The 27,173-nt window shown below is 47.2% G+C and overlaps 1 protein-coding gene across 3 annotated transcripts in view; it reads left to right on the top strand.

Moving 5' to 3' along the window:
* The window catches only part of GNAS (GNAS complex locus), a 53,762-nt gene that overhangs the window by 6,924 nt on the left and 19,665 nt on the right, over positions 1 to 27,173 (top strand). For 2 of the 3 annotated variants that reach the window (XM_082645541.1, XM_082645540.1), the window contains exon 1: positions 26,112 to 26,136. The exons of the other annotated variant lie outside the window; for it this stretch is intronic. The gene's annotated coding sequence lies outside the window, so the exon portion shown is untranslated. Of the gene's footprint in view, positions 1 to 26,111; positions 26,137 to 27,173 lie in introns of those variants that run through there. 3 annotated transcript variants of the gene reach the window in all.

The raw sequence follows: 27,173 nt of genomic DNA, 5'->3' as shown, positions 1-27,173 counted from the left end.
TGGGCATAAGAGCCTCATCTCTTCAGGGAGTGAGAGAAAGATGGGCCTGAGTCTCTCTCTTTGGGATTCTGCTAAAGAGTCAGCAAGTCAAAGTGACCTTTATAAAACTGAGGAAGGCTAGTGGGAAGCCCCAGATACAAACTGGCCATTGGAGTAGGCCAAGGGAGGGGAGGGGGTGTTTGCAGAAGAATCAGAGGAAGATTTCCTCAATTCCTCTAAACTGGGGGCCAGATACTAGAAATTGAGAGAAGCCTTGAACCCCAGGCCTGGCACATGTAAGTGTCTGATAAATGGCAGCCATTATTTTTAGAAATTTACTTTTCTGCCTGGACTTCTCTCTCCCTGGTCCAAGTGAGGTTTTTTTTGTGTGTGTGTGTGTGTGTGTTTTCTGTTTGTTTGTTTGTTTTTAATATTTTCTTGGCCATACCATGTAGTATATGGGATCTTAGTTCCCCAACCAGGGATCGAACCCATGCCCCTTGCATTGGAAGCGTGGAGTCTTAACCACTGGACCGCCAGGGAAGTCCCTGGTTGTTGTTTTTTGTTTGTGTTCTGTATTCCCCATGAGACCTAAAGTTCTAAAAGTCCCAGGCACCCATCCTGTCTTTCTGTCTCGACATTTCAGAGTACACTCTTTGTACACGTTTTATAAATAAGGGTCAACCCAAGCCGTAGACTGACGACACTTTGCCAAATGTATGATCATGTGGAGTCACTGTTAGGTGTGCAACAGGATGAGGCAGGAACTTATTTTTTACCTGTCCTGAGAAAGTGCCGCCCACCCCCCTCTCAGAGCCCACAGCCCCCTCTGCCTCTCCCCCTCTTTTTATTAGCTCCTATCTGTAAACCAACTGATACTGTGGTTGAGCCCGGGGTCCTGAGCACAGACTGCTCTGTGCTTATTACACATGAAAAAAAAAAATTGTTTCTAGTTTTCCTTCCCAACAGCCAGATGGTGACGAAGGCCAGCCACTGGGAATGGAAGACGGGGAGACCTCCAAGAACAAGGTAGGGAACAACATACACACACAAAAAGCCATGTTTGAATTTTCCTGATTGTTGACCATCACATGCTCAGTTGAGATATGGGATGCTCTGTTCTCTGACAGACAGCAAACACTTGAGAGGTGTAGCCCCCTCCAATCAGAATTACTGGAGTAGTTTTACCCAGACAGCAACTGGGGGCTGTCATAGAGAAGGATGTTAGGTAACTGGTCTGACAGCAGCGAACATCAAGGGCGTGCGCCTCTGCCGTCCTTACTTAGAAGGAAAATCCCACGTTGCATTGCAGGGTAATTTGTTAAACCTCAGGAGAATTCCTGAGCATTTCGACTCCTGGAGTTCTGCCCACAGAACTTGAACATTAGATCTTACTAAATGTTTCTTAATGATTCAATTTGGGGCGAGGAGAGAGGTATTAAAGGTGGAAATTGTTATCGGATCCCGAATTTATTATGAGTCAGTCAATGTTTCTGAAGTTGTCACACATACTTGGTGTGTGGGACAGAGTATGTACCTTAAACTTCCTTTAATGAGTTGATAATGGGAAGGAAAAATCTCTCGTACCCACTTCTGAAGGAGTGCCACAGTCAAGCTTTCACGAGCTCCGTGTCAACACGGAGTGTCGATTCTTCTAAGGGAAAAAGAACTCGATTTATCCAGCTCTTGACTCTCCCCCTCAATCCAAAGACCAGAGTACCTCTCTCCTCTTTCCTATTTGAACAGTTTTGCCTCGCCTCAAACTGATTGCTAATTTGCAAATGACCTTGGAGATTTTTTTTATAGGGAACCTCCATGCAGGTAAGTTTGCAGCTGTGGGATTTTTGCAAAGAAAGAATAATTCGTATGATGAGGCACACAAACTAAAATCAGGCATTGTGATAGAGTCCAGGGCCAAGAAGGGCTGCTTGCCAGGGCTCAGCCCAAGGAAATAGGAACGAGGTCCTACATCTCAGCTAGTGTCCATCCCAGCACCCTGCTGACCTTGGGGACCACATGCCTAGGCCTGTTTCTTTAGCTGTAAAAGTAGCTGATTGTTACCTTTGAAAAAGAAAAACGAATCTGTGGAGAATAGGCTGTTACTTAGGAAGTATATAGTTACTTAAATTGCTGGGGCCACTTGGACACCCCCTTTTAAGTAGATGCTACTTGCTTCTCTGTGGTTACATAAGGTAACTCAAGGTTTTTGGCCTTTGTGGGCTGCTGAAATCCTAGAAAGGGTTCATTTTAATTCCTTATAGCTGTTCTCTATAGAGGTCTGTTAGGCCTACAAGATGCTTAATTAACTTATTAATAAAATCATATACGTCGTTTGGGGTCCTTCCACCCACTGCCCCCCCCGTATGAATTTTTTAAATGACTGAATCTAGAATGGCGCAGAGATGGTGAAGGTGAGTTGATATTTCAGGTGGCCACTAGATGGTGAGACGGCACAGGCAGAAGAAAGGTGTCACATCTATAGTGAACATGAGAGGGGAAGGGGAGAGCCAGCAGAGGCAGAGGAGGGTCCCACTCCAACTGTACCCTCCCACCCCACCCCAGGACAAAGCCTGGATTTAACAGGCCCCAGAGCTTTACTCAGACCTAGCCTTTTATGTTTAAGCTCTGACTTCTCCCTGCTGGCTCTGTGCTGGGATTTTAGCATTTTCAGGGGGCTCTGTCTAACAAAGGGGTCTTCCATAGGCGTTCTGTTGCCATGGGGACCATCCTGTGCAATGTAGGGTGTGTAGCAGCCTCTCTGACCTCTACCCACTAGACGCCCCCCCCCAACACACACACACCCTACCCCGACCAAGCACCACCACATACGCAGTGTGACAACCAAAACTTCCTGTAGTCATTGCCAAGTGTCCCCTGGGGTGGAGGGTGGGGGGGCAGAGATCATCCCCAGTTGAGAACCACTACCCTTACATTATCAACATCAAATAGTCCTGGGGAAGGTAGAGATCATACAGGTCAGAACTTGAACACCTTAAAAATAAAAAATTATCTTCAGAGGAAAGCCTGTTGAGTTCACTTACTAATAACCAGTCAGAAATGTTTATGCCAGTGTTGGTGATCCTACATTCCGGGGTAGAACTAATTTCCAAAAATCTCTGAAAAGAAGGTGACCTAAAAAGTCACCAGCTGACCCTAAATAGAATAGAAAAGGGTGGAAATGATGAATCGGTCTAATACTCTGATTAACCAAGTCAGTCCCATAGCTAATCAATGGGCCAGGATAAATCGGGGCTTACATAGACTTTAACCCTTAAATGATCACATCTACCACTTAGGGGTTCTTTAGGGGCCTTTGTCTGCAGCAAGCAGGGAATTCTCCCCGTCTGATGTGCATAAATTAATTCACTGTGCATCGTGGAAGAAGGGTGGCCAAGATACTAAGGACTGGTACTCAGATGGCTGCTGGTCATATATCAGCTCTGGGATGGCTGGGGACCCACCTTGCATGTGTCCCACAAAACGCAAATGGAGCCTGTGATTGGCAGTGCGTACACACCTGCCATGGGCGTGGGCCCTGTTAACTGGGTCACCTGAGTCCCACAACCACAGGGAACCAGCCCACTGAATGGAGGTGCCCCCTAACCTATAGCAACTGATATTTCAAGGCAGGAAGCTGTAGGGGTGGGATAGGGGGCAGTGGAAGGAATGCCTCTGAATGACTGTACTGAGGAAGGTAAAATAAGATCTTTTAGGAATAAAACATACTTGTGCCAACAGGAATAAGAACCCAGGGACATTTCCTGATCAAGAGAGTTGCACTTGGTTTTTGATAAGATGGTAGATGCACCCTGCCCCACCCCATCCTAGGGCAGATTCTATAACCGATATCTTGGAATAATCACAACAGGAATAAATCATTTTTTAATTTTACTTTTTACAAAAAATTTTTTTACTGAAGTATAGTTGAATAAATCATTTTACTTTTAAATAGTGGTCTAGGCCCCCAGCTTGCCCCTAACGAGTCTCTCCCCCAAGTATCCCTTATGGAAGGAGACTTTATCGCTTCTTTATTATATTTTGAGCCTAAAACACTTAAATTTTTGCCCCCTTCTGATCTTCCAATACAGTTATTACAGATTCATCAGAGATTTAACTTTTTTTCAAAAAGTTTTTTTTTCTTTTTCCTTAGAGAATTTGGAATTTGTGGCCTTTAAGTTAATTGCAAAGTCTAGAAGGAAAAACAAAACAAAAAACCCACTCTCCACTCCAGACACCTATATGAACTTGGACTTTTGCTTTTACTGTTAAGATTACTTTAGGGTAAAGGGTGGAAACTGATTGGTAATTTGATAAATTATATATTGGACATGTTAAATTTAAAATATCATTTTTTATAGGTTCCGAGTTTAGTTAAGTGAAGTGCCCCCTAACTAAGATCTTCTTATTGCAGAATCCTCAAAACTACCCAAGGCATGTTTTTTGAATGTTGATTTTGACTTTTTGCCTGGGACCAAGTGCAGCATCTTTCCAAGGAAATGCTTAGAAGGCTCCAGGCAGAACCCAAAAACAAATGCCAGACGTTAGGGGAAAATTTTTTAAAGTTGGATTGCCAGAAAATAATAGCTATTTATAATTCAGCACTTAGGTGATTTCATTTCTTCCTTTTTAGCTGCTAAAAGGGAAGCGTATTAGATCATTTTGTTTTGCAAACAAATGGCCAGGGCTGATTTTAAGATGGACACTTGATGGAGGGTTCCCCTTTCCAAATGGAAGTCTCTGGGCCTTTTTCCGACGGGATCCGGTCATTCTGGAGCGCTATCAGGAAATCTGTGTCCTTGGGCAGTTGGGATGGGGTGAGCTTGTGGTGATCATCCTTCGCTGTCTCCCCACGTTGCCTTGATTGTAGAGGGGGCGGGCAGAGGGGCCCAGGATCGTGGAAAGAGTACACTGGGTAAATGTTAGCGGGCTCTCATTTCCGGAACCTTGGTTGATTACACTGCTCTATTCAAGGATTCCATGAATTTGCCAGGTGACATCCAGAAAAGGCCAAAGTTTGACTCTTAAAAGTACCGACAAGGCTCCATGTCGTGATGATTCTGCCATGGTCAGGATAGGGACTTAAATTTGGTGGGCCGTCCAAGAGAAAGCCGGGGGGGGGTCTCTCTGTGTTCACCTTTATGTAGAAAGAGGTAATGACCCAAGGGACAAATCCAAAACCCTTGCAGACATCTTATCCTGAGACTTAAGTTGCCAGACGTTAGAGGCCTCACTTCCCTCTTTCTTTCTGGCCCTAGAACCTTGATTCCCCAGAGATAGGGTCTGACTTTTGATATTAAGGCAGGCTCCAAGCTGGGCGCTGATCTTTCATTCTGCCAGGAAGAAAGGGTCAGGAGACAGACCACTAGGGCTGCCTTCGATGGAGAAAGCGGGATGCCCTGTCCCATTCTCCCCAGAGGTCCGCACAGCTCAGAAATGGGGGAGCAGAAATCAGCCTCTTAAGAGATTCCCTCATTTTTTCCTTGCTTTCCCTTTTTTTTCTCTCTCTCTCTCTTGCAATTAAAAAAAATAATAAGATTCTTATTTTAAGGGGGTTTCTGAGCAAGAAATACCTTTTTTTTTTTTTTTTTTTTTTTTAAGGGAAAGAGACGAGAACACCAACTATTTAAGGGCTGAGAAGTAGAGACAATAAAATAAAGCAAGGCTGCTCAGAACTGGCTGGCAGATGGCGCTCGGCTTTTACTATTGAGAGCCTGGCTTTTCAAAATTCACCGTGTGCTGGTGCGGAAGGCAGAATTCCACGGCCCCTCCCCTAATCCTCTTTCCCAGGGACACAGCTCCCTCCCCCAAGGCCCAGGGATAGTTTTAAAGGTGTTCCAGTGAACAATTGATATCTGAGGTCAAACCCTGTCCCTTTTATTTATTTTTTAAATATTTATTTATTTATTTATTTTTATTTGGTTGCACCAGGTCTGAGTTGCAGCAGATGGGCTCTTTAGTTGCGGCTCGCCAGCTCCTTAGTTGTGGCACAAGAACTCTTAGTTGCAGCATGCATGTGGGATCTAGTCCCCTGACCAAAGATCGAACCCAGGCTCCCTGCATTGGAAGCACAGCAGAGTCTTATCCACTGCGCCACCAGGGAAGTCCCAATCCTGTCCCTTTTAACTAGTGGCTCTGTTAGACCCTAGCCAGGGCAGGAACACACACTGTCACAATGACCGCTAAATTCCTAGGCCGTGTGTGTGCCCTGCGTCTTCTAGGAACCAGTTTCTGAGACCTTGGGCAAATTGCTTTATCTTCTGGGTCCCAGTTTTTCTCATCTGAAAGATGGGAGGGATGTCCTTCTCACTTTAAAACTTCTTTAATTCTCTTGTTAAAGGTTTTAGTAGAACTGGTATGCCAAACCACCCCCCTGCCCCGCCACACACTCACTCTCTCTTTCTTAAAGTATCCTTTTCAAAATGGCAGCTTACACACGAAATTTTAGGCCTATCTTTTACCCCTTGGTACATAATTAATAATTTCTGGGAACCCATCCCTGGGATAATCTCTGCAGGATGCAGAGGAGAGTGGGGCATTCTTTCTCACCCCAATCAAGGGCTAGAAAAGAAATTCAGAGGTGGGCTGAGGTCCTTTTTTCCATCAGGGAAACCCAGGGAGCCTTCCTGGAGGAGTTAGCATTTGAGACAATATGGGAAGATGCAGGGAAATGAGGGAGTAGGCTTTGGGGTGAATGCTCGGTGCTGTCTTATAGAGAAGATACTGGCTGAGAGTAAATCCTTATGGTTTTTTCATTCATGGGAGCATCATTGGGTTTTTGAGGGTCTCTGAGATTTCAGAGCTAGTTTTAATTTTCTCCCCTTTACAACCCTTCTCTACCTCTCAGGGCTGCAAACCCGCTGAGCACTCAGGGGCATTCTTACTAAGAAGAGTCTTCTCCATCTAAGGATGGGACCCGCACCCTCCATCTCAGGCCCAACCCTGGACTTGGGGGAAGGTCACTTCTGTCTTGTTTAGGCCAAGTTTCCAGTGGAGGGGAGGTGAGATCTGATGGTGTCTGGGGCCAGGTTCCCTGGTTCCGAAGAGAACAGGCATCCTTGCCATTTCTTCCCCCACCTCCCCTCCCCTCCCCGCAGCAGCTGTAAAATCATGAGGTCATCTATTTGAGAAGGGCCATGTGAACTTACCATGCCAGGACCTACCAAGTCCCATCATGGGAGTTCATTCCTTTCCAACGAAACTTACCCCTCCCTATACCGTTCTTAGATACTTTCTCTTCCCTCCCTCTTTTATAGTTGAACAAAATCAAAGGGACTGAATAAAATATATTAACTTTGGGCAAAAGCTTCCCCCGCCCTGCCAGTAAAATCCTCTTCTTTAAGTCAACAAACTTTATTCCGACATGCTTCTCTTAAGCTCCTAATCACCTAGGGCTCCTTTAAAGCTTTTCTGACCTTTTTCCTCCTCACACCTTCCAACCTATAGCCCTGAACCTTAGACGAGGCAGGTTAACAAAGCCCCCCTGGGGAAGGGGGTTCCTCTGGATGCTGGGGTCCCTGGGAAAGCGGGGCAGGTGCGCTGCCCAGTTTCTAACACCTTTTCTGGGCCAGTAGAGCTCCTCCCCCACCAGAGGTCAGCAGAGAGCTCAGAATGTCTGGGATGCTCGCAGGAAGTGGGATCACTTAGAATTTTCTAGATGAAATGTAGGAAAGCCCTACGGAAAAAAGCCGCAGGTTTCAGGGGATATCTCAGGTTGCGGTCTCATCCTGTGCTGGGTCCCTGGGAGTTTAGTTTTAACACCAATCCTGCCATTCTGTGCTTTGGGGGAACGGGGCTTTGGTCTGTTCATTTGATGGGTTTCTTTGCCAGTTTCTCCCCCCCCACCCCGCCTCCCCTGGACAGCACGCACATCTTTACCTTCTAGGGGGCCATGCCCTCTTAGAACTCAGGGTCTCCCACACAGGGCCAAATCGCCCACTTTCGCTGCCCACAGGACTGGGAATCCACACCCCATACTTTCCCTGACCCCTTTCCCTTTTTCTTCCAGAAGTCATACTTATTGTTAAAATGACATTATAATATTACAGGAAATCCCCCCGTCCCGCCCTTATCCTGTCAGGATTTTATATCTCCTTATCTCCTCCTGTTCTTTACCCAGACGTATGGATGTTTCTAAAGAGGGTACTAATCGTGGTGTGCAAACAACTTCACCTTTAGCTCACCCCCCAGCCAACACACACTGACTTCCTGAGAGCTTTTCCCACATTCTCCATTGTGTCTCTTCAGGGTTCTTTTACTTGCTCAGCGCTTTCCCTGGGGTGGGATGCGGGGGGAAGGAATCTGAATTCCTTTTTTTGTGTTTCCTCCCCCGAACTTTTGTGAACTACTCCAAAGTTAAAAACCAGCTCCCCTCAAGCCAGTTCTTTATTGTTGAAAGAGAGAGCAAGAAGGTACAAAAGGAAGGAAAGAGCTACAGAAACACAGATGAAATGAAAAGTTTGAAAGGGGGAGAAAGAGGAGGGAAGAAAAAGTGCCTTTGCTAAACTTAGCTCTAGACACTATAGACGTGGTCCCTGCCCTCTAGGAACTTAGAGTCTGGAAGGGAGCAGGCGGAGGCCTGGGGTGCAAGGAATGGAAGCTGCCCCAGGCAGAGGATGGAGAGCTGCCAGTGCCTGCACAGCTGAGGGGCGCCAGGCTGCCCTTGACCGGAGGACTGGGGAGGCGGGCCCAGGAGTCCTGCGGGGGGTGCATCGCCCCCTCCCCGTCCCTCTGCCCCGTGGGCCCCGTGGACCCATGTGGGTCCCAGGAGCCCACTGAGTAGGACAGGGACTGGAGGGCTGGCGGAGAGTGCCAGGACCAGGGCCCCCGCCTCCCTGCCCCACTGTCCCCTGAGCTCTGACCACTGCCCTCTCTCCCACAGTCGGCCCTTTTTCACTTTCCCGAATGTTCCTCTCCTGACCCTAAAACGATAGCTCAATTTTTTTTTTTAATTAGTAATAAGCCCCCTTCTAGCATGACCTAACTTTCCAAGTGTTTTCACCAGCCTTACCCCACTGAGTGGTTTGATTTTAAGAAATCTGGCACCGGTTGGACCTTTCTGACCTAAAAAAAAAAAAAAAAGGCCAATCTTTATGAGTTCTTTGATAATTACTCAAAACAAAGCAAAGCAAAGCAAATCTTAAGGCTGAAAGCAAACACCCTGTATATTACGTATACATCTCAGACGTTGAGGAAATCCTTAGAAGTTTATAGGTTAGTGTCCTCGAGAACTTGGCTCCGGCCAGACCCAGTATAGGCATTGTGTGCTTTTTTTTTCCTTCCTTCCTCCCTTCCTTCCTTTCTTCCTTCCCCACACTTTTGAAAAACAACTTTTATTCTCCTGGGTACGTTCATTAGAGAGGGGAGACAGTTCTATTCAGTGAGGAAGGGGGAGGGGGATTCTGCAGCAGGAGACAAGATTGATTGCTTTGTGCTGGGGGGCCCCCAAGTGCACATCACACCCAGATGCAAATCTCTCAGGCTATAAAAAAAAAGTACAACAGGGAGCAGATTTCAGCTTCCTGGCATTAGTGGGGAAAATATTCTGTCAGCTGCCTCTGTGTCCTGTGCTTTATTCATTAGCTCAAGTGAAAAAAAAAAAAAAGTCTTGTCCTAATTTGTTGTAGTAAGGCTCCATTCTCCCAAGTTTGGGACTTAAAAAAAAAAAAAAAAAAAGGCACAGCCCACTGAGGCAGAAGAGGTTTGCTAGGCTGACCAGGATTTGGTTTGTTCTCAAGGTTTAACTTCCCTCCACCAGGAAAAGTTCACACTTTTCCCAAGCCCCCAAAAGTTAGAAATGTGTTACTAATTCATTGGAGCTAAATTTGCATTGCTTTGAAACCCAGCAAAATTGCCCATTAGGGGCCAGTAGGGGGAAAAACAATTGCTGTCCTAATAGCCAGGAAAGGGGATTTGCCACCAATATGCTTATCAAATGGACCTTCTGTGACCTTTAAGAATCGTTGGGGAAGGGGGGTCATGGCTGTTCTTCAGAAAAAATAAAGAAAAAGTTGTTGGGAAGTGTTTAATGGGAATTTAGCATAAAGTGACACGCCTAATTGAGGGAACTCATGGTTCCAAATGAAAACAGTTGTCACGAATTAATTTTTCAAGTTTCTGACTATTGGCAGATCTGAGGTTTACCTCATAAGTAGACTGTGTCCAGCTTGGCAAAGAGCATGGAATACTGCCCAGTTCTCGGTGCAAATGCTCCCATTTTCCCTCACCGATAAGTTCTTTCCTAATTTGGGGGTTAAATGGGATGTCGAAATGGCTGTTTCCTTTTTGCCTTTCTAGTAGCATCTCTTAACTTGCAGTAGCTGCTCATGTATCTGCCAAGCCTCCCAGAAGGATGAAATCCTTGCCGGGTCGGTGAGTTGGCCTTCGCTGGGGCATTTTCATTTATTCATTCATTCACTCAATATATACCTAACATGTGCCCTTCCCCGTGGGGAAGATAAAGGTATAAGACATTGCGGCTCCCTTTGAGGGTCTCACAATCAAAACAGCCCCAGGAAGTTAAGCGTGGACCGTCGCTGCCTGGTGATTAAATAGGGAATAGACACGGCAGCTGAGAAAAGATGGAAAGGTTGTCAAAAAAACAGACTTTAGCAGCCTTCTGACACTACTCCAACCTAGTTGAGCAAAGCAAATCAGTGGTTACGTGAAATTATTGTTGAGTCCTGATAATGAGATTGCAGAAAACCCCGAAGGATCTGCTTGGGTCAAAACTAACACCCGTGTGTAGATATTGGACAGGCATACAGTTCAGATTTCCATGCCAGTCTGGGGCTGAACAGTTATTATGCCAACAGCGGGGACGGGCCTTCTGCAGGTGCAGTGTGGGCCTCAGAGATGCTACTGAACGACGATGCCTTTCTCTGGGAGGTGTTGCCCTGGGGCTCACTGGGAGAGCTGAGGCGTGGGCTTGCTTTCAGAAGGGACTCCAGAGGCCTGGCCCTGGGGTGGTGAGAGAACTGCCTTTAGCCCCCATCTCTCTTCATTTTCTGATCTGTCTGGAGCCTAACTATGCCTTCCAGGATCTTCAAGGACTGAGAATTCTCTTTGGGGTAGCCCCAAATTCTTCCACCGAACCATAGAATCTTCTGTGTCTAGGGTTTGTATTCTGAGGGGTGGGGTGAGGGAGTGTTTGTAGTTTGCAGCCAGAAGTCCTGGGGTACTGTGGAGTGTTTTCACCTTAGCTTGGGCCCTCCATCTTAGCTTCTGGGCTGCCCTCCATTTTGGCTCCAGTCCTCCATCTTAGATCCTGACCTGCCCTCCATCTTAGCTTCCGTCCTCCATCTTAGGTCCTGGCCTGCCCTCCATCTTAGATCCTGAGCTCTGGGCCTCTTTTTCCTGTTTCCTAATGCAAATAGAGATCCGTGATATTCAATAGTATAATTAATTCCCAGTCATTGTGGAAAGAAAAATGCACTCTTAATTCCAGAATTTAATTTCCAGTTTTTCTTTCACAAACTTTTCAGTCATCTCTTCGGTAGCCTTGGAAGAGTCGTTTTATCTAAAGGTCTCCTGTACTGCTCAGCACATGGTATGTGATTTTTATAAAATGTGTGTGTGTGTACAGATAGGTAGATGGAGAATTTTTATTTTAGCTATACGATGAGGGAAGTGCTTTTGTGAAGGTTACTGAACTGAAGGAACTCCCAGACGACAGGGACTGGTTTTATTCCATGAGAAAAATTCAGGTTTGCAGAATTATTGAATTTGGGCTTCTCCTTGTTTGTGACATTTTCATGCTCTTCACCTGAGAGGCACACTAAGAAATCAATGTGAGTGAAAACCCATTTTCAGGGCATAAAGCGAAGCTTGTTTACCAGCTCAGGAAAACATCAGTTTGCCAAGTCACTTTGAAAACATCCTTTATTACAAGTGGCTGCCTCTGTAAATGAATTAGTTATGTGCAATTACTTCCCCACCGCTGGCCTGATGCTCCTCTCTTGAATGCGGACCACTCTGCTAGGATACCTTGAAAACGATGTCCATCCTAAGAGAAATGATTGGAAAGAGATGGGGCCACCAAGGCGCCAAGAATTACAGTGAGCAAACGATCCCACTGCTGGGACTCAGGCTCGGGCTGCAGAGTCCCCTTTCAAAGACATCTGAGACGGGGAAGGCTGAATTTTGCTTTCTGCCTGTTCAGGGATGAGCCTTTGGCAAATCTGAGAGGGTGGGGTTGGCCCCCAGGCCTCCTTACCTCCCTGCAGGTTGCTGTGTTCTGTTCACTTAATCCCATTAGCTGGCAGAGGCTTATGGGGCTACCCTTAAGGGACGTTTGCATTTTAATAAAGAGCTCTCCGAGGCCAGAAAGCTGAGAGAGCCACAGTTTTAATAGTGGAATAGAATTCTAACAGGAGGCGGTGGAGGAAGACAGGGGAGGGGGCGTTAGGGCAGTTGACACCTGAGCCCCATGCTCCCCAGCCCAGCTCTGTGCACCCCCAATGCAGTAAATTCAGCGAACTGGCTCCCTCTCCCCTGCCCCATGACCCCAGGGCTTTCTCCCCCACCCCAGCTCTCCAGGTACAGCTTAGTGGGTGGTAGGAGGGGGGCCCCATCCGAATGGCAGAGTCAGGTCCAGATCGAAGCTTCGGGTGCCTGACTCATTCCGGCTCAGGCCGGTAATAACAAGCCCCATGTTTTTCTCCAGCGTCCACTGCTCTGACACACAGCATAGTCAGGAAATAAAAGATTTGAGTACTATACAGCTGCTTTGCTTTCTCTAAAAAGGGGAAGAAAAAAAAAAAAAGTCTGGGGTTGGGGGGAGAAAGGAGCAAGGAGGCAGGAGTCCAGGCCAGCAAATAATGAAGCAGCAAAAACAAGCTTGCTGCTGGCGTGTTACATAAACAGCCCCACCATCCCGCGTTGCAGCCCGAGGAAAAAGTGGTGCTTTAGTGACACTTGGGTTGGTTTCACACCTGAGCTTGGAGTTACTCAGAGGTGCATTAACAACTAATGATTCAATTGAGGGAGGCCTGGATTGCCATTTTGACTTGCCAGATATTAGCATACCCTTCTAGAAACCCGGAAGCCTGCCAGTTAAGCTCCCCAGTGAAACTCAGAAGGGGCCTTTCCAAGATGCATGATATTTAGGAAAAGGAAATTAAGCTAATTTTGAAATGTTTCCTTAAAATCGAAGTAGTTGAAGGCTGGGATGAATATTATGAATTCCTCACATGATACGAGTTTGAATAATATGTCATGGATTCCAAAGGCACAGCTCAAAAGTACTCAGGGCCCTGGGTTCCTTTTCGTTCTTTTCTTTTTAATGTTTTTTTCTTTTTTTTTCACCCTTAAACATTACTGCATTGCTCACCTGAAATGTCCTTTTTAGAAAGCTCTCTGATAGCTAACAGGACAGGGTGACGTTTTCACAAAATGAGATGAGATGCCGTTGCCAGAGAGAGCCCTGGGCACTGCAGTGGCCGTGACAGGAGTGTCACCCAGGGGCTCGGGAGCACTCGGCGGGGAGGAGGAGGGCATTTCATTATGCGTCTAAGTTATAGCTTTATTTCAAACACAAACACGCAGGCTGGCGAGGATATTAAATATGCAGTCACGCGTTCCCTCCGAGCGAGGAAGGCGCTTGGATTTTATCTTCCCAGATCCAGAACCTGTTTACTTCCTTCCAAGCAGCTTCCTCCTGCCCTTTAGATAAGTCAACGGGGAGAATCGACCTCTAAATGTGGCTAAATTGCGACCCCTGACAATGTCTGGTAATTAGGGAGCCGGGCGTGGATGGGGCAGAAGGCTGCGGCAGCCGGGAAGAGAGCCCCGCAGCACCTAGGCTGCTGCCGCGGAGGGGCCAGCTCCCAAAACATCGATCTCTCTCCCCACCCTCCCAAGGTTAGGATTCTGCTTAGAACTCTCAGCTTCCTGCTAAAATTTCCATCACCAAAGGGCCTGATTTCAGGCAGAGAAAGGACCACTTTAGCAAATGAGAGGCGAGGAAAGCAGAGGGTCATTTCCACTGCGGCAAAAATCAGCCATGCCATTTTCCCTGACAGCACTTTAATTATGGTGAAAGAACAAGATGGTTTTTGGTTTTTTACCGAGGAGGCTTGTGGTGGGGGGAAGGGGAGGGGGCTCTGAAAGAGATGCGAGTGGAGTGCAAAGCGGGCTGTCACCGCGGGCTGATGTATACACTGAAGGAGGGAGGGAAGCGCCCCCCGCCACGGTCCTGGGTCCCGGTCCCCGTTGCGCCCGTCAGGCCCGCTGTTTGCAGCCAGGGGTGAGCCGGGCATAGGAAGGGCCGGTAGGGCAGAACTCAGCCAGCTGCTGGGTGCCGGCTTCCCCCTTCCCCTCTGTGGGGTGAGCTGTGACTTTAACCCCGAGCCTTGGCGGGGTGGGGGTCTAGCTTGAGTTCTGCTCCATCGGCTTTGAAAGCAGCCGAGGGGTTTTCAGTGGCCGTTCGTCTCACTCTTGAAAATGGTGGGTTGTTTTTATTTGTGTTTTTTTTAAGTCAGGTGCTTGGTTCAAATGGCCATTCCAGGGCCTTGGAGCTGCAGAGGAGGCCAGAGAGAACCCTGCAGGCCTGGGGCTGCTGTTCTGAGGGCAGAGGCGGCGTTTTAGGGATGGGAAAAGAGGTGGAAAGCAGATGTTAATCAGTTTCATTCAGCTCAAGCGAGAATCAGGGAAAGGGCCCATTTCCCCTTCCACCCACCCTGCCTTGACCTTAGACATTGAGCCCTCAGGAACTCCCACCCACCCCCGCCCCCAACTGGGTTGCTCACAGCCCCTGAAGGTGGCCCTGGGATTCGTGCTGGCAGTGTCTCTCAGCTGAAAAGAGCCTTAGCTCCTGGGCTTGGGAATGTGAGGAAGAAAGCACCCACATGCATCCACATTGCCCGCGGGTCCCCAGGGATGGAGGGAGCAGGGGCGGGTGGGAAACAAAAAGGCATAGAAGGTGCATTATTTCAGCCCCCTCCTCCGTTTTAGGACCCTTTCATGCCTTGCAAACACCAAGTGCAGGCTGCTGGAGAGTCTCTAGGACAGAACTACACAGAACAGGAGAGATGATCTGACCCTGCTCATCTCCGCTGCTTTTGTGTAACTGAATTACCCGATGGCTCTGTTAAAAGTGATGTCGCCCACAGAGAGCACCCCGCAGCCTCGTGATAAACACCGAGGGGCCTCATTCCCCTCTCCCCAGGGAGGCTCTCTAGGCAGCAACTTCTCCCAAACAATCCGTGATTTTCCCGGGATCCCTTATGCCCCCCACTGAATCATCGTGCTTCTGGAGACCCTTCTGATTTTGATGATTATTACAGGGCAGAGGATAATGAAACAGCAGGGACTTAGGGCTTTGTGTGGTAGGTGAATGACGGACATTTCCGAGTAAAGCCACTTTATTCCCTGCACTTACCAAGAGGATTCACAAGCCAAATGCAACATCTGCAAGATCTTATGGGAGGGGGTAGTGGTCTTGGGATGCTGAGGCGGTACTGCAGGGATGCAGAGATGCCTCCTTTTTCTAGAACAACTGCAGTGTCCCCATCTGAGCCCAGCCAAAAGGCAAATTCTTTATCTGGATGCACAGTGATTCTGCCTGCTGCATAGACGGAGGAACCGTGATCCTGTTGATTTTCAATGGACCGGTTGAGGAGAAAACACGAGGAAAAAAAATCGTTATTTTTCTCAGTTTTCCTTTTTCTGCTTGGAAAACAATATTAGGAGCCGGCAGTTCGGTCTGCAAGGAGAAAGATGCAGGAGCGGCATCCCCACTTATGACCGTTGGGGTGTTTAGATATTTTAGAGGGATTTTAGTTTGGAGCAAAAAAACAAAAAAAGACAAATAAGATACAAAAGCTTGCAGAGTTGGGAGTGGGGGGGTGTCAAAGCAGCCCACGTTAGGAGGCTGTACCTTTTCAATGTCGGAATAAGGAAAGTGTGTGAGGATTTTGGTCCACTCTTAGAAATAAATAGGCCCTTTGGAAAAGGAAAATATCCCGTTCTTTGAGAAACAGGGTGAGGTGATCGGTTAATGTCGGGTGGTGGTGATCATAATCCTGTTTGAAGAATTGGTCTCATTTTTCATGTCAGAATTAATATTGGTTGAGATTAGATGGCTTCTTAATTTAGACCATTTACATTTTATAGAGTGCTAAAAAAGAGGGCTCCAAGCCACTTTCTGGCAGCAGCGAAGCCAAATAAATAGGAACAATATAACCTTTTAAAAAATCCATTCTCTCTGCCGTCTCTTCACTCTGGCAAATTTTGAGTCATTTAGCACAACCTGAAAACTCAGAGTTTTGTTGCTAGAAAAAGTAATGCTTCCTACTATAGTATGTTTTTTTTTTGTTTTTGTTGCCAACAAATTTCCTATTCTGGTGATCTTTTTGACTTGAGTTTTTGTCTTCTTGACACCAAAGCATCCAATCAATTTGGTCGAAAGTTCAGTCATGGAAAAGCATCTGGTTGTTTTGTCCACAGACAGCCAGTTTGTCAAATATTTGAGCAACAGCTCATCTGACCACCTACCCTGACATCCCCCCAACCCAATGCCGTAGGGAAACTTATTTTTAGGAATTGGAGGGAACAGACCTAGAAGCCAGACCTAGAAGCCATTCCTCTGCTCTCTGAGGAATGAGGAAGTAGAGGGGACACGAATAAGATGTTAGACCTTCTTGCTTTCTCTGCAGCGGCCATCTGAAGTCTGCAGTACAGGGGAGGTGGGGACACCAGTCTTCACAGGCAGGCATGCAGAGGGGAATCTTTATGACCAGGCTCTTGGCAACATCACGGTCAGGGTCAAGATTTGTCTGGTGCCTGCGGCCATCTTAGGATGTGGTGAAGGCTGAAGCCACCTGCCCTCATTTTGTTTTAGGGTACCACCAGCCCAGTGCAGCCAGTGAAAAAATAAGGACGAGAAGTGTTGCTTTTATAAAAAAAGGGTCATGATTCAGTTTCTTGAAAAAGCTGCCCCCCATCCTTTTATCTCAAAGTCACCACAACTAGGACCCCATCATCAATCTTTTTGTTTCTTTCTCATGTGGATAGTTAATTGAGGCTCTCTGGGCTACAGGTTTTTTTCCTGCTCTTTCAAGGCACTCAATAGCCAGGCAGGTGGGGGAGGAGGGGGATGCTAGGAGGGGCAGAGGAAGGGGCAAGGGCTCTTTGGCACACCCCCTGCTGTACTTCAGTCTTGTGCAGAGCATTCCTATTTGCAAACAGCTCAGCCCAAAGCAGAGCGTTGCTGTTACCCCCAGATGCTGTTTCTAATCGATCTGCCTTATTTCCCCTCTGGGGTGCAGGCAGGGCAGAGCCCAGATGTGCTCAGACCTCCAAAGCCACCCAGCCTTGATCCTTTATTTTTATGTTACAGTCACAGAACCTTGAAAATATGTTTTCAGCAGTTTAACCGCGTACCGAGAACTTCAGGGGAAAAAAGGTCAAGAAGTGATGATGACTTACATTTATTAGGGGCCCCATCAAGCAGACCTCTGAATTCTAATAAAGACAAATCGGTGTCATGTTTCTCAAAGGAAAAGAGTGACAGCTGGGTGATTTCACAGAATTATCAGCTGTTGGGAGGAAGGTAAAGCAAAGGTTCAGTTACTATAAATTAGAGTGATTTTTTTGTTTGTTCCCCTGGGGTTTTCATGCTGCTGGTACCTTTTTGGTGTGTTTGTAGCTTTGCTGAAATACACATATATTTTTCTCTCAATATCTTTTCTACTTCGGCATCCATTTTAGAAACTAACTTTTTGTTGTAGAGTTCTATTCTTTAGTTTTCTTCTTTCTTCTTCTTCTTCTTCTTCTTTTTTTTTTTTTTTTACAAAGTTGTCCTGTCTGCCTTCTGTACCCTCAGTAAATCTAGAGGATATGTAGTTATGCCAGACTGAGGAATACATATCTATTTAACACATTTAAGAATGTGCAAGGCAAATGAAATATAAAGTTATCTTATATCTAAGATTAAAACATTAAGTGTCCTTGGGGATCACCCTAGTTAGCCCAGTTTTTCCCCCCATTTTGCATTCAACTAACTCATGGCAGATTACTGAAATGATGTATTTAGACTAATTACTGATTTAACTAATAGAAAACCGTTTAAGAAATTCACTTTTAAGGCTGAGAATGACTTTAAGTTCCCCTGCTCTAGGGCGCCCCCCTGAGGCCCGGGTTAATAATAACATCATGATAGGAGGGGGTCAGGTTTTTCTAGACATTAGGATGCTTTGAATGGTTATGAATACATGGAATATCCATTTAACTTGCAGATTAGATGTCTTTGTGTCCCAACTAAGTTTTATATCAACTTCCTTTGAAAGATTCTTTCACAGCTAGGCTTTTTGAAGCAACTCCCAGAGAGTACAATTATGAAAATATCCTGGTACTCAGAAGGTAGAGATTTGTCTTTTCAGGATAAGGAAGCAAAAAACCTAATGCTGCTTTAAGCTGGTTGATGCCTTCAACCATCATAGTGAGAAGCATCCTTATTGGAACCAGTCCCCAAAGTAGGAGATTTGTCAACTTTTGGAGGTGGTTCTCTGTCCGTCAGCCATCTGGCATCATCTTGCTGGAGGACAGGGACCCAGGGCCTTTGTGGCTGGTGGGATGGACCAAGGAAATCTTTTTCATCTAGCCTCCTTTTTGGCTTAGCAGAGCCTTCTTTCTGCCCTCTGCAGACCAGGACACCCCATAGGCATTTTGCTCAGGCCAGACTTTGACATTCCAGAGTTGTCCTCTTACCAGCATGCTGACTTCATACCAGAGCTCCCAAGGTTTGGTCTGGAGCCTCAGTGGCCCTCCTCCACTGTTGCCGAGTTCCCTTGAAAGTTGACTACCTTCGTGACTGCTGATTTCTAACCCCAGGTCAGATTAAAGGACTCAGTGAAACCTTTGCCCTGTGGCCCCTGCCCTCAAGGTGTTCATGTCTTGTATATGTGAAGGGCTAGTTTTCTAGAGTTTTCATTTCTTGGTGTTAGGTCACTGCATCCCTGGGATAAAAATAGGTGTAATTAGTATGTTACAGATTAGACTCTGTATTTCTAGCTTTGTGCCACTTCCTCTAATAATACCAATTTTGGTGACACATTTCCTAGAATCCTGGGCTTGCTTCGTTTGCTAAAATCCTCCAAGAGCCAATTATAGGATAGATACGTTTGCTTTAAAACCTAGAAGGGTCCGATCCTGATCAGACCTCTCAGCTCCCACTTCCTCTTTCCCCTGTCTTCTGAGGTCTGTCTTGATTTTCTTGTTTTCTATTCAGGGAGCAGGGCCTCCATCCCCCTCAAAGGCTGGCATTTTTGTTGACGGCTGAGCACACATGGTCTTCCGTGGCAAAAGGCCCTTTCCTGGCTGGCTCCAGAGTCCCCACCAATTAATCGGGGGAGGAGGGCGGGGGGGGGGACTTGAGTTAGGCATCACTTCAGCCAAGCTGGGCATACATCGAGCACACCTGTCACTTGTGCCGGTGTCCAAAATTCAGCCCTAAGGGTCACAGCTGTGGCATTATTTAGGCATGAGCAATTCAGTATTTAATGTTCCTTAGAAAAATAAATCATTCCAAGCTGCTACTGTTCACCTATTAACCCTTAAAGGATTTCATAGAGGGAGGGCGGGGGTGTCATCCATAGTTTTCTTGGCCGGTAACAGACACTTCCCAGTTCTCCTTTTAAAAGACCATTTCTTATATAATGGCGAACAGGAGCTGCAAAAACAGCATCCTCTCATTCTCTGGCAGCCACAGCCTCCCAGAGTGAGAAGTTAGACTTTCTTTTCCTTTCATTTATATTTTTACCTGCGTAATACATAGCTTTCTACACATTGGCATTCCATCCCTTTCCTTTTTCACGGTAGCTTCTATTAGTCTGCCATCATTGACAAGTCTTTTCTTTTCTTTTTTTAAGTTTTGGCCACACCGAACGGCACGCGGGATCTTAGTTCCCCAACCAGGGATCGAACCCTCGCCCCCTGCAGTGGAAGCGCGGAGCCCTAACCACTGGGCCACCAGGGAAGTCCCTGTGGCAAGTCTTAATTTACAATTAAGTGCTGGTGGGTGGGGTGGGGAAAGTTCATCATTAACCAGATTTGGGATTTTATGTAAATGGCCCCCCAGAGCAACACACATGTTAGATGTATCCTCCCTTCTGTCACCTGGGTCTTCATAACTGTCCATCTGCAGTTAATCCACATAGTACAAATCATTTGAAAGCTGAGTTGTCTGCCTTCTGAAAGAAATTGGCTATATTTAGTTTTTAAAGCAAGCCTGCTTTGTGTTCTTTGTAAAGTCAGCGACATTCTTTCAATTTTTTCAGTGTAATTAGCACAAAAGGAGCCGTAATCTGAGAAGGTAGTAGAGACTTAAGCGACTGAGAGACAGGAATGTTGGAGAAAGCGGGCAGAGGCCTCTTTCCCCTTTCTGGGCGGCGGGCAGAGACCCCGGGACGTGGGTGTGGGTAAAGCTGAGGTCTGTAGCTCATAAAAACATCTCCTTTTCATCTGATCCCCAGACTGATTGCAAATGCCTGATGCTTTGGCTGGATAGTTTTCTCCTCCTCCTAACTTCCAGAGGTCGGCAAAGACCTTAGGAAGCCACAGTGCCATCTGGGCTCCGCTGAGTCGAGTGGGCTCCTGACTTGTCAGGGAGAGGGCTGTGCAGGCTGCCAAGCCCTCCATAAAGTGCTGAGTGAGGGAGGGAGTGGAGGGCACAGCCTCTGGCTGGGACGTATATGTAGCCACGTGCAAAGGAGGAGGCTGCCTTCATCCTCTGGGAGCCAAGCATTTGTGCCCCCTCAAAATAAAAACCCGGGGAAAGAGGTGGAGCTAAACTATAATTACACGTTTTTCAATTTCAACGTGTGTGGGCAAACACAGACAGATGAAAAGGTACCTACATTTTTAGATAAATTAAACGTGTGACTAATTATGTCCCATTAATTGCTTAATTCCGGGTTTACCAACAGCAGGCGGAAGTGGGTTTAGAGAGGAGGGTTCAGCTACGAAGGCAGGTGACACCTACAGCCCTGTCAGAATCTCACTTGTCCCAAACTGAGGCTAGTAACTAAGCGCAAGCCTGTTTGAAAACGGTCACCCATGCTTGGTTGGTAGGTAAATAAAGTAAAACCCCAAGATGTAAAAGTTGTATTTAGCAGTTGTTTCCTATGTATATATGTATACACAAAGCAGCATTTAATGAAAGGAAATTTATTACCTGATTCATCCAGAGTGTTTAACGCTCTGAACTCTTAATTATATGGGGCTAAATTTGAAGAATTGAATGCAATGAAAAGAAAAGAAAAAAAAACAGTAAAATCTTTAAAATCAGAGCAATTAAAGAGCTTCTTTTATCTACAGAGATCTTATTAGGACTTTGAGACTCTCTTGATTGCGCCAACTTGCTTTTTGTTATGTTTTTTCCTGTTGGTACTTGTTAAGTAAGATGTTGGATCAAAATGTCATTTAAATAAGGCATCTTGTAAATAAAAACAAAAGTTAGCTGACCTGCACCTGTTTTTAACTAGTCCTCCCTGCATTATTCTCCATCCTGGATGAGTTTCCATCCTCAAGGCCAAATTAAAAGTTCTAAGCAACAGGCTTTCCCATTACCGTAGTCCTCATGAAATCCCGCCCCCAAGGGAAGCTAAAGATATTTTAGTTTAGGAAAATCAACGTTCCTGCTATAGAGTGGTAACAAATTTACATCTTTTTGCTCCCCCACCAAGATCTCCAGTAAGTGGGTCCATTGGTCTGTGGTTGATGTCAGTAAACCCCTAATCCAAATTATCCATCTAGAATCTTTTCAAGGCTACCATATGTATCATATTATTTAGGTTTAAGTTTTTAAAAGGAACATTGTAATGCACGTAGTCTCTACTTTATTGTTTCCCCCTTTTAAAGTAGATGGTGGCTTTGGTAAAAGTCCACTCCCACTTACTCTGGGGCTCCTGGGGATGTTGTGAGAAAGGCACTAATCGTCCTGGGAACTGGGCATCCATGGAGACCAGGAAGTTCCTCTCTTCGATGGTGTCCACACATCAAAGTCAAGGAAGATCCATAAAGGCACAAAAGTCCCAACTGCCCTCATTTTGTGAACTGTGGTTTTAAGTAGATGTTTGATTGGTATGTCAAAGCCACTGGCTCAAGAAATTGTGTCCAAACACATTGGCCAGTGTGCCCCTATATTTTGTTTGGATTCGAGTATATTCTAAATTAAAAACAAATTATTTTTAAAATTAGTTGATAGAAATTAAATAGGGAGATTTCATATGGCCTTGTAGTTAGTCCCTTAATGTCAGGGCTTTTGAAATGAAGTTTTGCTAACTTGAGCACCATGCTTAGTTCTGAATGCCAGTTTTGGATTACTTTGTGGTTGCCATTATTAACTAGTGAATATGACAAGGGGGAAAAAATGCCCTAGGTAATCACTACATTAGATTTTTAAGAACTTTATGGTCCTAAGTAATAGAACCTTCTCCCGGGGATTAACTGGGACTAGGAAAAGGCTTTTTACAATACCTGCTTCATCATCGGTATTGTGCAGGCTTCAAGTCACATTCATTTGCAACAATTTCAGTAATTCTAGTTAAATAAAGTGCGAAATGTGCTTTAAAGACAGAAAGCACCACTGAAGTGCTAAGCACTATTATTAAAACCTTACAGCTAAGGTTTCTGTTTCAGTGGAAACCTATTTATGTTTCCTAAGCTATTAAAATAATATTATAATTCTGTTTTCTCTGGGATCTTACAGTGACCCCATCTAATGAAAGGCCAAAAAGAACACCCTTGTCCAAAAACTGAATTACATCATTAAGTGTAAAAACGTTTTCAAGATACTAAGCTATAGCGAGTCTGTTTCTTTTAAGAGCAGACGAGGCATTCTTTCTCAGACAGGAAGATGCAAAAGAGCCAAGGAACACATCCACCCATAAATATGAAGCTTACAAGACCACAAAATTCAAACCCCGACATGACATGCAAATCCATCCATTGTTGTAAAATATGCATTGCTGGAAAGAGCTTTTGCTAGGCCGGCCCTGTGTATAGCGGTGGGACCCCCATCTGTTTTACCAAGTTGTATCGTGAGGTGACCTAGTGCTTTAGGTTACTGTTGTGTTATTATCCCAACTTGCTGGCTTTGGCATGAAGCAAGTCACCTGAACCAGGCATTTTACACCCAGGACATTCTGGCCCTTTGCCCCTCTCTGGAGCTTAAAATTTCCACAACTTCCATCTCTCCCTGAGCCAAAAAAGAGGCCCCTTCCACTGGAAAACTCTAGAGTCTGGACTGTTCCAAGAATTATGCTAATGGATTGCTCACTCGCAAAGCATAAACCAGGCACTTAAAATGGTAACAACCTATTAAAATAAATTACTAATTCATATGAAAAGGTCACGCATGGTGGCCTCCAAACCTGAAAGCCTTTTTAAAAAAATTTTTTATTAAAATGTTTAAGACCCAGGTAGGTCAAATGCTAGACTGAAAACTGTAGACGGTATCAGCTCACCACGCCAATTAAGTAAAAATCTCATCTTTCACCCTGTGTCGGGTGAAAACAGAAAGCTGAACAGACCACAAACGAGCTTGTGTTTCAGAGCTCTTAGTGGCCTTTGCTTACCTGTAAACCCTTGATTCCACTTGCTGTCATTTATTTACAAAGTAAATGCTTTATTTGTCCATCAGTGGGTGGTCATAATAAAATATAGGTGAAACCTACACTTTAAAAAAAATTTTTTTTTCAAGGATGGCTGGCCAGGTTAGAAGTTGAAATGACTGAAGCCTGACCTTGCTTTATACATTCTAGGACAATAGTCCCGATTGTGCCTTGCCTGGAATATATGTCAGTATATGACATGGGACAGCTTCACTCCTTTCAAAGTTCAGGTGTGATATTTATCTAAAAGGGGGGAGATGGTAACCCAACTCAGGGATTTCCAAATAAGGAGCCTTCATTATATTCATTGTAGTAATGTGTAGCTACTGGCATAAGTATCAAGGTTGTATTGGTTACTATTTACCTTCTTCCTCTTAAATACAATGTATTTGCGCTTTGCCACATTAGAAGCAGGAAGGAAGATGCTTTGGAACAAACGGAGCATAACAAAAATTTCTGGCCTATTCCTCCTCCTTATGAGTCTTCACCAATTTTTAAAAATGACAATCAGTTGATTAATCAAATTCAACCAACAGGTTTTTATTTAATGTATAAAGGTATAAAACTTGGGCCCCGTCTTTAGGTAGTTTCTAATCTAGTTGGTGAATGATTGTGTCATGATCTTTTCAAACAGCCTTACTGTCGAATTTGCTTAGGAGAACATTCCCGTCCATAGGGTAAATATTTTTATCGGCTTTTGTTTAGACGAACGGTAGTTCCTTTGAGTTTTTGTCGAAAGAAGGTGTATTTTTGTGTAAGAAGGAGAGGCCATATCCAGAGTGTGATCAAGACCTGGTTTGTTTGGATGTGAGGAGGAAAGGGCAAACGCAGCAACTTTTCTGTAGAGTTCGAGAGAGTCTGAGACCCGCAGTCAGGCAAGGTAGCAGATGTAGATCATGAGGGTCTGGCGTGAAGATTTCGCTTCCTGTTCTTAATTCCAAGTGTTCTCTGCTGGCTTTGACTTGCCCTCCGCTGTCTTTCAGGTCCATAAAGTGAGGCCTTGTAGAAGTGGGGTAGAGGTGTACTGGATGGGGCCAAGAACAATATTAGATGACATCTTCATCTGTTACAACTTTTCTTACTTTGAGTTGAGCAAACTGAGGAGAAGCGGGGGATTGCAGCAGTCCCGTTGAATGGTTAACAGTGTCTATTTTCAAAGAAAACAACACTATTTGGACAATTTACTCAAGGCCTCTGACCAAATCGAACAATCACCCCACCCCCTAGGTATGTTAGCTGTGTTTCCATTTACAAGTAGGCTGCCTCTTCCTTTCTTTCTATCCCCCCAAACATCCAAAGTTTTACTGTTTCGAAGTGAAAGAAAGTTAAAGGCAGGAGAGAGTTGACGACTACTTCGTAGATTTGGGCTGACCGGCAGGCAGCCGTGACCCACCAAAGGCAGTTGCCAAGTCTTAGGCTGATGGCCGGTCTACTCTTGACTCACCTGGGCCCAAGGTGGGCCGCACGGACCAAACTTTTATTGACTGAATGAATGAATTGTACCCAAGCAGACACGCGCAGGGCTCAACCTGGAGACTCAACCAAGGTCCCAGGAAAAGTGAGCCGCGGCCGAGTCGTTGAGAACTTGCTGTCACGGCTCTTCACCCACTGCGCTGTACCGCAGCCTCATATGGGACAGGGCTGGGGTGGGACACCTGAAAGTCTTTAAACAATTCTCAAAGAAATTCGTGTTCAATAAACTACTTTTCCGTCTGTTCCAGAGCATCCCCCCGCGGCACCCCGGTCCGGCCTCGTATAACCGGGACGCCCTGGCCCGCCACCTGTCCCGCGCAGGAGGACTCCGGGGGCGCAGACCGCGCGGCCCCGGCCACCACCGCTCAGCTCTTGAGTCGCCGGCGCCTGCTTGCTCTTGCGATGCTCGTTTTTCGCGCTCACATAACACCTCTCATCGGACGACCCGCTGCCGGGCACGCGCCGCCGGGAGGGAGGGGTGGGTGGCGGTCCCCGCGCGCGCTAACCGGGAAGCTGGAGGTAAGGAGGCGCGCAGCAGGGGTAAGCGCCGCCGTCGCACACTTTGCACGCCGCCCAGGGCTACACCACTCACCGAAAATTGGGAGGCAGGTCTGGGAGGCGGGGTCCGGCGCCCACCGCCTTGGGCGCCCCCTCGGACCCCGCCACCGAGTCCCCCGCGCCCCGCGCCCACTCCCGCGTGGCCCCCGCACCGGCCTGCACCTCCGGGGTGCGCGGCGGCCCGTTTGGGCGCGTCCCCAGCGGGCCGATTTTTCGGCTTCCCCTTCGGTTTATAGGGGCCGCCACGGTGGGTCCGTCCTCTGAAGAGGCTGGGGCGTCATCGGGCTGCTTAGGAGCGCTGCTCTCCGGCGGGGACACTCAGTCGCGTCGGCACCGCGGAGCGGGCTGCGTCAGGTGGCCGGCCCGGCGCGGCTCGCTCGCTGGCTCTCAGGCTCTCTGGCTCCGGGCTGCGGCGCCGCGGCTGGAGCGAACCCCTGTCCCAGCGCGGGGCGGCGGCGGGCGGCCGGCAGGCAGGCAGGCAGGCACTGCCTTGCGTGTGAGTGCACCTCACTCACATGTAAGTCCGGGGGCACCGTGGCCTCCCGCGGAAGTGCGAGTCGCCCGGCGCGGGGAAATAGCCACCGGGGCCGGGACGGGGCAGGGGCGCCCCAGCACTGCCGCCCTGCCCGCGCCTCCCGGGCACCCCCCAATTCTCTCTCTCTTCTCTTTTCTCTTCTCCATTGGCGTGCCCAAGAGCCTAACCAAGGAGCGCCTGAGGGGGTAACAGCAACCTCGTGCCATCGCGCCTCTGCACTTTTCTTTTTTGAGTTATTTGACATTTCTTGTTGCTTTTTGATTTCTCGTGTTGTTGGGTGCTTTTTGGTTTGTTCTCGCCCCTTTTTCGTTTGCTCACCCTTTTTGGCGCTAACTCTTAGGCAGCCAGCCCAGCAGCCCGAACGAAGCCCGGCAGCCGCGCTCCGCGGCCCCGGGGCAGCGCAGCGGGGATCGCAGCCGACTCCCCCGACACGGGGCGCACGGGGTCCGGCCAGCCCGAGGCCGGGGGCAAGCAGGGCGCCCGGGCCAGGCGAGAGCCAGGCACCCCGAGGTGGCCGAGCCACCATGCTGAAGATGGCCATGAAGATCAAAGCTTGGGCGGTGGAGAGCGAGAGGAAGATAGCGTTGGCTGCGGCCGAGGTGGCTGCCGAAGCTGCGGCGGTGGCTGCAGCGCTGGCCGAGCCGCGCGCGCCGCGGAAGCAAGGGGACACCGAGAAGCCCCCCAAGAAGCCAGAGCAAGAGGCGCCCTCCGAGAAGTTGCTGACCGAAAAGGAGCGGCGAAAGATGGAGAAGAAGCTACTGGAGCAGAGAAGAAACGAGGAGAAGAAGAAGGAGAAGGAGAGGAAGAAGTTGGAGAAGATGCAGAAGAAGAAGAAGAAGAAGGAGGAGAAGAAGAAGAAGAAGAAGAAGGTGCCAGAAGCCCAGGAGGAGGCCCGAGGCCCGGAGGTCGCCGCCGCTGCCGCCGCCGCCGGCGCAGACGAGGGCGCCGCGGAGGGCGCCGGCGGGGGCGGCGTGGGCGCCGGCGTCGGGGCCACGAGTAGGATCTGGATCGAGTGGGAC

Source organism: Mesoplodon mirus (assembly GCF_964341445.2).
Source record: "Mesoplodon mirus genome assembly, chromosome: 15".
NCBI lineage: Eukaryota > Metazoa > Chordata > Mammalia > Artiodactyla > Ziphiidae > Mesoplodon > Mesoplodon mirus.
This window is presented reverse-complemented; position numbering and strand designations above follow the sequence as displayed.